This window comes from Mytilus californianus, unplaced genomic scaffold (genome assembly GCF_021869535.1).
Source record: "Mytilus californianus isolate M0D057914Y unplaced genomic scaffold, xbMytCali1.0.p SCAF_2, whole genome shotgun sequence".
NCBI classification, from domain to species: domain Eukaryota; kingdom Metazoa; phylum Mollusca; class Bivalvia; order Mytilida; family Mytilidae; genus Mytilus; species Mytilus californianus.
The window spans coordinates 138,889,663-138,897,735 of NW_026262668.1; positions in this window are offsets into that span (position 1 = coordinate 138,889,663).

The following is an 8,073-nucleotide window of genomic DNA, read 5'->3' on the forward strand; positions in this document are numbered from 1 at the left end:
TTGAACTTGAAATAAAGGACTGTAAATGCTGCTAGATCTAATTCATACCTGGCCTATTTAACTTGAAATAAAGGACTAAATGCAGCTGGATCTACTTCATACCTGGCGTATTGAACTTGAAATAAAGGACTGTAAATCAAGCTAAATCTACTTCGTACCCTGACCTATTGAACTTGAAATAAAGGATTGTAAATGCAGCTACATCTGCTTCATACCCTGACCTATTGAACTTGAAATAAAGGACTGTAAATGCAGCTAGATCTACTTCATACCCTGACCTATTGAACTTGAAATAAAGGACTGTAAATGCAGATAGATCTACTTCATACCCTGGCCTATTGAACTTGAAATAAAGGACTGAAAATGCAGCTACATCTGCTTCATACCCTGACCTATTGAACTTGAAGTAAAGGACTGTAAATGCAGCTAGATCTGCTTCATACCCTGGCCTATTGAACTTGAAATAAAGGACTGTAAATCCAGCTAGATCTGCCTCATACCTTGGCATATTGAACTTGAAATAAAGGACTGTAAATGCTGCTAGATCTAATTCATACCTGGCCTATTTAACTTGAAATAAAGGACTAAATGCAGCTATATCTACTTCATACCTGGCGTATTGAACTTGAAATAAAGGACTGTAAATCAAGCTAGATCTACTCCGTACCCTGACCTATTAAACTTGAAATAAAGGACTGTAAATGCAGCTACATCTGCTTCATACCCTGACCTATTGAACTTTAAATAAAGGACTGTAAATGCAGCTAGATCTACTTCATACCCTGGCCTATTGAACTTGAAATAAAGGACTGTAAATGCAGCTACATCTGCTTCATACCCTGACCTATTGAACTTGAAGTAAAGGACTGTAAATGCAGCTAGATCTGCTTCATACCTGGCCTATTGAACTTGATATAAAAGGACTATAAAAGCATGCTAGATCTAATTCATACCTGGCCTATCGAACTTGAAATAAAGGACTGTAAATGCAGCTAGATCTGCTTCATACTCTGGCCTATTGAACTTGAAATAAAGGACTGTAAATGCAGCTAGATCTGCTTCATACTCTGGCCTATTGAACTTCAAATAAAGGACTGTAAATGCAGCTAGATCTACTTTATACCCTGGCCAATTGAACTTGAAATAAAGGATTAAATGCAGTTAGATCTACTTCATACCCTGGCCTATTGAACTTGAAATAATGGACTAAATACAGCTAGATCTGCTTCATACCCTGGCCTATTGAACTTGAAATAAAGGACTAAATGCAGCTAGATCTGCTTAATGCTCTGGCCTATTGAACTTGAAATAAAGGAGTGTAAATTCAGCTAGATCTGCTTCATACTCTGGCCTATTGAACTTGAAATAAAGGACTGTAAATGCAGCTAGATCTGCTTCATACTCTGGCCTATTGAACTTGAAATAAAGGACTGTAAATGCAGCTAGATCTAATTCATACCTGGCGTTTTGAACTTGAAATAAAGGACTGTAAATGCAGCTAGATCTGCTTCATACCCTGGCCAATTGAACTTGAAATTAAGGACTGTAAATGCAGCTAGATCTACTTCATACCCTGGCCAATTGAACTTGAAATAAAGGACTAAATGTAGCTAGATCTGCTTCATACTCTGGCCTATTGAACTTGAAATAAAGGACTAAATACAGCTAGATCTGCTTCATACCCTGGCCTATTGAACTTGAAATAAAGGACTAAATGCAGCTAGATCTGCTTCATGCCCTGGCCTATTGAACTTGAAATAAAGGACTGTTAATGCAGCTAGATCTGCTTCATACTCTGGCCTATCGATCTTGAAATAAAGGACTAAATACAGCTAGATCTGCTTCATACCCTGGCCTATTGAACTTGAAATTAAGGACTAAATGCAGCTAGATCTGCTTCATGCCCTGGCCTATTGAACTTGTAAACAATATGTTATGTCAAATGATCAGATTTGTCGGATTTATATATACATTATCAGTAGAATCTGTATATGGTAACATATAGGAAAAGTTATAATTCAACACATTTACGGTACTACCACTTTCACAGTCAACATTACACTGGATGATAAGTGAGGCAGTGAAAATACTTGTAATTTATGATTTGAAGTCTTTGTTATCTTTAAATACTTTTCCTGTATGTATATATATAATATAAGTTGTTTCTCCAAAAAATTAAAAATTCAACAAGAGGCTCCCAAGAGATAGAGTTGTTCACATGCTATAATAAATTGCTTCACTGAGCACAGCTGGATACGACTGCAGATGTCCAACCCTGAAAAGTTGGGGCCAAAAGGGACACAATATTCACGCTTGATACAGGTTTGAATTTGGATTGTAATTAAATATTTGACACATAATATGTTTCTGACACAGAATAACTGTAGTCAAAGAACTTAAAAATTGGTTATATGATTTTTTGCTTTTGTGCAATACACTATGCTGTTGCTAATTGACCCCCTCCCCCCCAAAATAAAATTGACCCCATTTTTTTGCTTTGGTGCAATACACTATCCTGTTAAATATTAACCCCCAAAAATAAACTGCTTCGCTGAGCGCAGCTGGATACGCCCGCAGAGGTCCAACCCTGAACAGTTGGGGTAAAAATGGACACAATATTCAAGCTTGATACAGGTCTAAATTTGGATTGTAATTAAATATTTGACATATTATAGGTTTCTGAATAAATGTAGTCAAAGAACTTGAAATTGGTTATATGAATTGAATTTATATTCAATTAAAGATTTCTTGCTGTTGTGCAATACACTGTGCCGTTGCGCAATACTTAGTAAATCTGTTGTCAGACTATAAACAAATAAAGTTCAATTAATTCTCAATGTCATATTAGAAATTTATGAAAATGTAAAGGGAGCTTACATCAATAGATATAAACAATTCACCAAAGTTTCATGAGAATTGCTGACAGCATTTTTGAGTTATTGTCCGAAAACTGGAAAATCCCACCCTTTTTTAATGAATAAAACCCCATAACTCAGAAATGATAAATGAAAAATTTATAAAATTCTAAACGGAGCTTACATCAATAGATATATAAACAATTCACCAAAGTTTCATAAGAACTGCTTAAAGCATTTTTGATTTTTTGTCCGAAAACTGGAAAATCCCCCTTTTTTTATGAATAAAACCCTGTAACTCAGAAACGTCAAATCTAAAATATATAAAAATCGAAAGGGAGCTCATGTCAATAGATATAAACAATTCACCACAATTTCTTGCAAGTTGGTGAAAGCATTCTTGAGTTATTGTCCGAAAACTGGAAAATCCCCCTTTTTTTAATGAATAAAACCCCATAACTCGGAAAAGTAAAATCTAAAATTTATAAAAAACGAAAGGGAGCTCACGTCAATAGATATAAACAATTCACCAAAGTTCTATGCAAATTGGTTAAATTGTTTTTGAGTTAATGTCCGAAATGTTGACGACAGACGGACAGACGGACAACGGTATACCATAATACGTCCCGTAAACGGGCGTATAAAAAAAATATTTGAAGAAATTTTCTTTTTTATTTCTGCAATCTGAAATGAGAAAAAATAGTCCCCCCCCCCAAATTCTTATTCCCCCCCTCAATTTTTTTTCACCTCCCTCTTTCCCTTATTCCAAAAAAAAATATCATTCCCTCAAGATATAGTCATAATCTCAATTCAAATTTTAATAAAATTTGCAACCACAATTACCCTTTTAAATACATCATACAAGTCTTAAAATATAAAATGACATACATAGTCATGGCTAAAGTTAATATTAATTAATAGTAACTTTTAAAAATAAATTGACAGCTAATCACCTCAAGACAATCATCATTTCTTAATACATAATTAACAAGCAGTGTAAGGGAGGTAATCAAACATTGTTGTTTTAAATTGGGATGGGATTTCCTCCCTTAGACTGCTTTAAATTGTCTTAATTGTCCTTTAACCAGAAAAAACTTGTTTTTCCCCCTTTTTTGCCTCTAATTCCTAAATGGTTTGAGCCATAACCCCCCATAGTCAATCCTAACCATCCCTTTGATGTATGGAAACTTGTGGTATAATTTCAGATTCATACACTTTAACACAAGTTATTTTCTGGAAACTACAAAAATGCTTATTTGGGCCCCTTTTTTTGCCCCTAATTCCTAAACAGTTAGGACCATAACCCCCAAAATCAATCCCAACCTTCCTTTAGCGGTTATAAACCTTGTGTTACATTTTTTGATTTCTATTGACTTATACTAAAGTTATTATCCGGAAACCATCTGTCTTCGGAAAGACACTGACGACGACGACAACGTGATACCAATATACGACCAAAACATTTTTAATTTTTGCGGTCGTATAAAAAACTATGCAATTTTGATGTTAATTTTTTCCTTCATTGCAATCAGTTATATAGTATTAAAATAAACCATTTTTAAAGGGCAATAACTCCTTTTAGCAGTCAATCGACAATTTCAGCAAAGGTGACTTATTTGTAGATCTTATTGTGCTGAACACTTTTGCTAATTACAATTTCTCTCTTTCTATTATAGCTTCTGCAAAAAACAACAAAAAATGAATGGATATGTCTTTCAAGGGCTATAACTCCTAAAAGAAGTCATTTGATGATTTGTCCATGTTGACCTACTTGTAGATCATATTTTGTTGAATATTTTTACTTAGGAAAGATTCTCTGTATCAACTACAGTTTCCTAAAAAATGTAAAAATTATAAAAACAAGAAATGATTGTAACAGGATGCTGTTACGAAGTCTCCCAAACGAAGCTCCCTTAATTCGTAATTCCCAGGGTCGCCTGACATTGGACAAATCCAGTGAAAATTGGTTTGGTCCAGTAAAGTTATATGCATTAGTGATGCCTGGGGACTAACCCTGTATATCATTCAAATCATCTTGGCATGACAAACCAGAATATATATGGTTTAGGGGTGGGGATCTCAACCATTTACAAGATACTAGAACATTGGGGGTGGGGGGAACCCCTGGGGACTGACCCTATACGTCATTCAAATGTTCGAGACATGACGAACAGGAATATATATGGTTTAGGGGTGGGGATCTCGACCATTTACAAGATATTAGAACTTTCTCAAATGGCAGGGGGTAGGGATGACCCCTGGGGACTAACCCTGTATATCATTCAAACCATCTTGGTATGACAAACCAGAATATATATGGTTTAGGGGTGGGGATCTTGACAACTTACAAGATATTAGAACTTTCTTAAAGAGCAGGGGGTGGGGGTGACCCCTGGGGACTAACCCTGTATATCATTCAAACCATCTTCGCATGACAAACCAGAATATATATGGTTTAGGGGTGGGGATCTTGACAACTTACAAGATATTAGAACTTTCTTAAATGGGAGGGGCTGGGGGTGACCCCTGGGGACTAACCCTGTATTTCATTTGATGTGCTTTATCATGACAAACCAGAATATATATATGGTTTAGGGGTGGGGATCTCGACCATTTACAAGATATTAGAACTTTCTCAAATGGCAGGGGGTCGGAATGACTCCTGGGGACTAACCATGTATATCATTCAAACCATCTTAGCATGACAAACCAGAATATATATGGTTTAGGGGTGGGGATCTCGACCATTTACAAGATATTAGAACTTTCTTTAATGGGAGGGGGTGGGGGTGACCCCTGGGGACTAACCCTGTATTTCATTTGATGTGCTTTATCATGACAAACCAGAATATATATAGTTTAGGGGTGGGGATCTCGACCATTTACAAGATATTAGAACTTTCTCAAATGGCAGGGGGTCGGGATGACCCCTGGGGACTAACCCTGTATATCATTCAAACCATCTTAGCATGACAAACCAGAATATATATGGTTTAGGGGTGGGGATCTTGACCACTTACAAGATATTAGAACTTTCTTAAATGGGAGGGGGTGGGGTGACCCCTGGGAACTAACCCTGTATATCATTCAAACCATCTTAGTATGACAAACCAGAATATATATGGTTTAGGGGTGGGGATCTCGACCATTTACAAGATATTAGAACTTTCTCAAAAGGCAGCGGGTCGGGATGACCCCCGGGGACTAACCCTGTATATCATTCAAACCATCCTAGCATGAAAACCAGAATATATATGGTTTAGGGGTGGGGATCTCGACCATTAACAAGATATTAGAACTTTCTTAAATGGCAGGGGGTGGGGGTGACCCCTGGGGACTAACCCTGTATTTCATTTAATGTGCTTTATCATTTAGAACATTTTCAATTAAAAAGATTGTGTCTATCACAAACAGTTTTCAATTTATAATCATTTGAAAATTAAAAAAAATAAAATCCCATAGGGTTCTATAGTAAAACCCTCCTTACTTTTTGCCCCTCAAAGTACCCCTTTATAAACCCCATTGCAAAAACAAAACCCTGATTGCACCACTAGACATGTTAGTCTAACATATTGTGAAACCCTAAGTTAATCTGACAAACGGTTTTGGAGAACGGGTGCAGACAAGTTCAAATTTAAAAGCGGCGGAAGAGGAAGAAGAAGAAGAAGAAGAAGAAGAAGAAGAAGAAGAAGAAGAAGAAGAAGAAGAAGAAGAAGAAGAAGAAGAAGAAGTCTTCCCAAACTTTGTTTGGGAGACTTAATAAGAAGATGTGGTATGATTGCCAGTGAAACAACTCTCCACAAGAGACAAAATGACACAGAAATTAACAACTATAGGTCACTGTACCGCCTTCAACAATGAGTCAAACCCATACCGCAGAGTCAGCTATAAAAGGCCCCGAAATGACAAATGTAAAACAATTCAAAAGGAATTAAAAATCATCATCAAACCAAAAACTTGAGAAATTTTCAAAAAATTTACATTTCAGAGGTAATAACTCCAAAATTTGTTGTATGATTTTGCTGAAAATTCTGCAGTAGTTAGACCTTGTGCTGCTGATCAATTCTACACATGAAAAAATTTCTGAAAATTCCATAACGGTAAACCTTGACCTGCTTATCATTTTTATCCTTGACAGATTTGCTCTAACTGCTTTAGTTTGTGAGATATAAGCCAAACACTGCATTTTACCCTTATGTTCTATTTTTAGCAACAGCAGCCATGTTTGATAATTAATCAAATCCTGGGTACAAAATTTTAAAGTACATACCCTAAGAACATCCAGGTAAAGTTTGGTTACATTTGGCCCAGTAGATTAAGAGAAGTTTTATAAAGTTTGCGAAGACAGACTTTAATTAAAAGTTAACACAGAATGAAAAGAAGAGTGCACATGCTGAAATGCCTCGCCTGTTTGACTGACCTTTGATTTTATGTTGAAAGTCTTAAAGATAAAGGTTTTACTGCAAGTATCACATAAACTTAACACTTTAAAAGATCCATGACAATAAGGTCAAGGTCAGATGATACCTACCAGACTGACATGTACACCTTACAATTATTCCATACACCAAAACGAGCTGACATATTGCTATTAGTATTTGAAAAACAGACCAAAACACAAACACTTAACATTGACCAATGAACCATGAAAATGAAGTCAAGGTCAGATGATACCTGCTAGACAGACATGTACACCTTACAATCATTCCATACACCAAATATAGTGAATCTATTGCTTACAGTACTTGAAAAACAGTCCAAAACACACAAAATTAACATTTACCAATGAACCATGAAAATGAGGTCAAGGTCAGATGATACCTGCCAGACAGACATGTACACCTTACAAGCATTCCATACACCAAATATAAGATACCTATTGCTTATTGTACTTGAAAAACAGACCAAAATACAAAAACTTAACATTGACCAAAGAACCATGAAAGTGAGGTCAAGGTCAGATAAAACCTGCCAGACTGACATGTACACCTTACAATCATTCCATACACCAAATATAGTTGACCTACTGCTTATAGTATCTGAAAAACTGACCTAATCAAGTAACTTTAACCTTGATCACTGATCCATGAAATGAGTTCAAGGTCAGGGGAACCCTGTCTGAGGAACATGTAGACGTTGTAAGGAACCTGTATACCGAATATAGTTATTCTATTACTCATAATAAGTGAGAAATTCACTTGACGAAAAAACTTTAAAA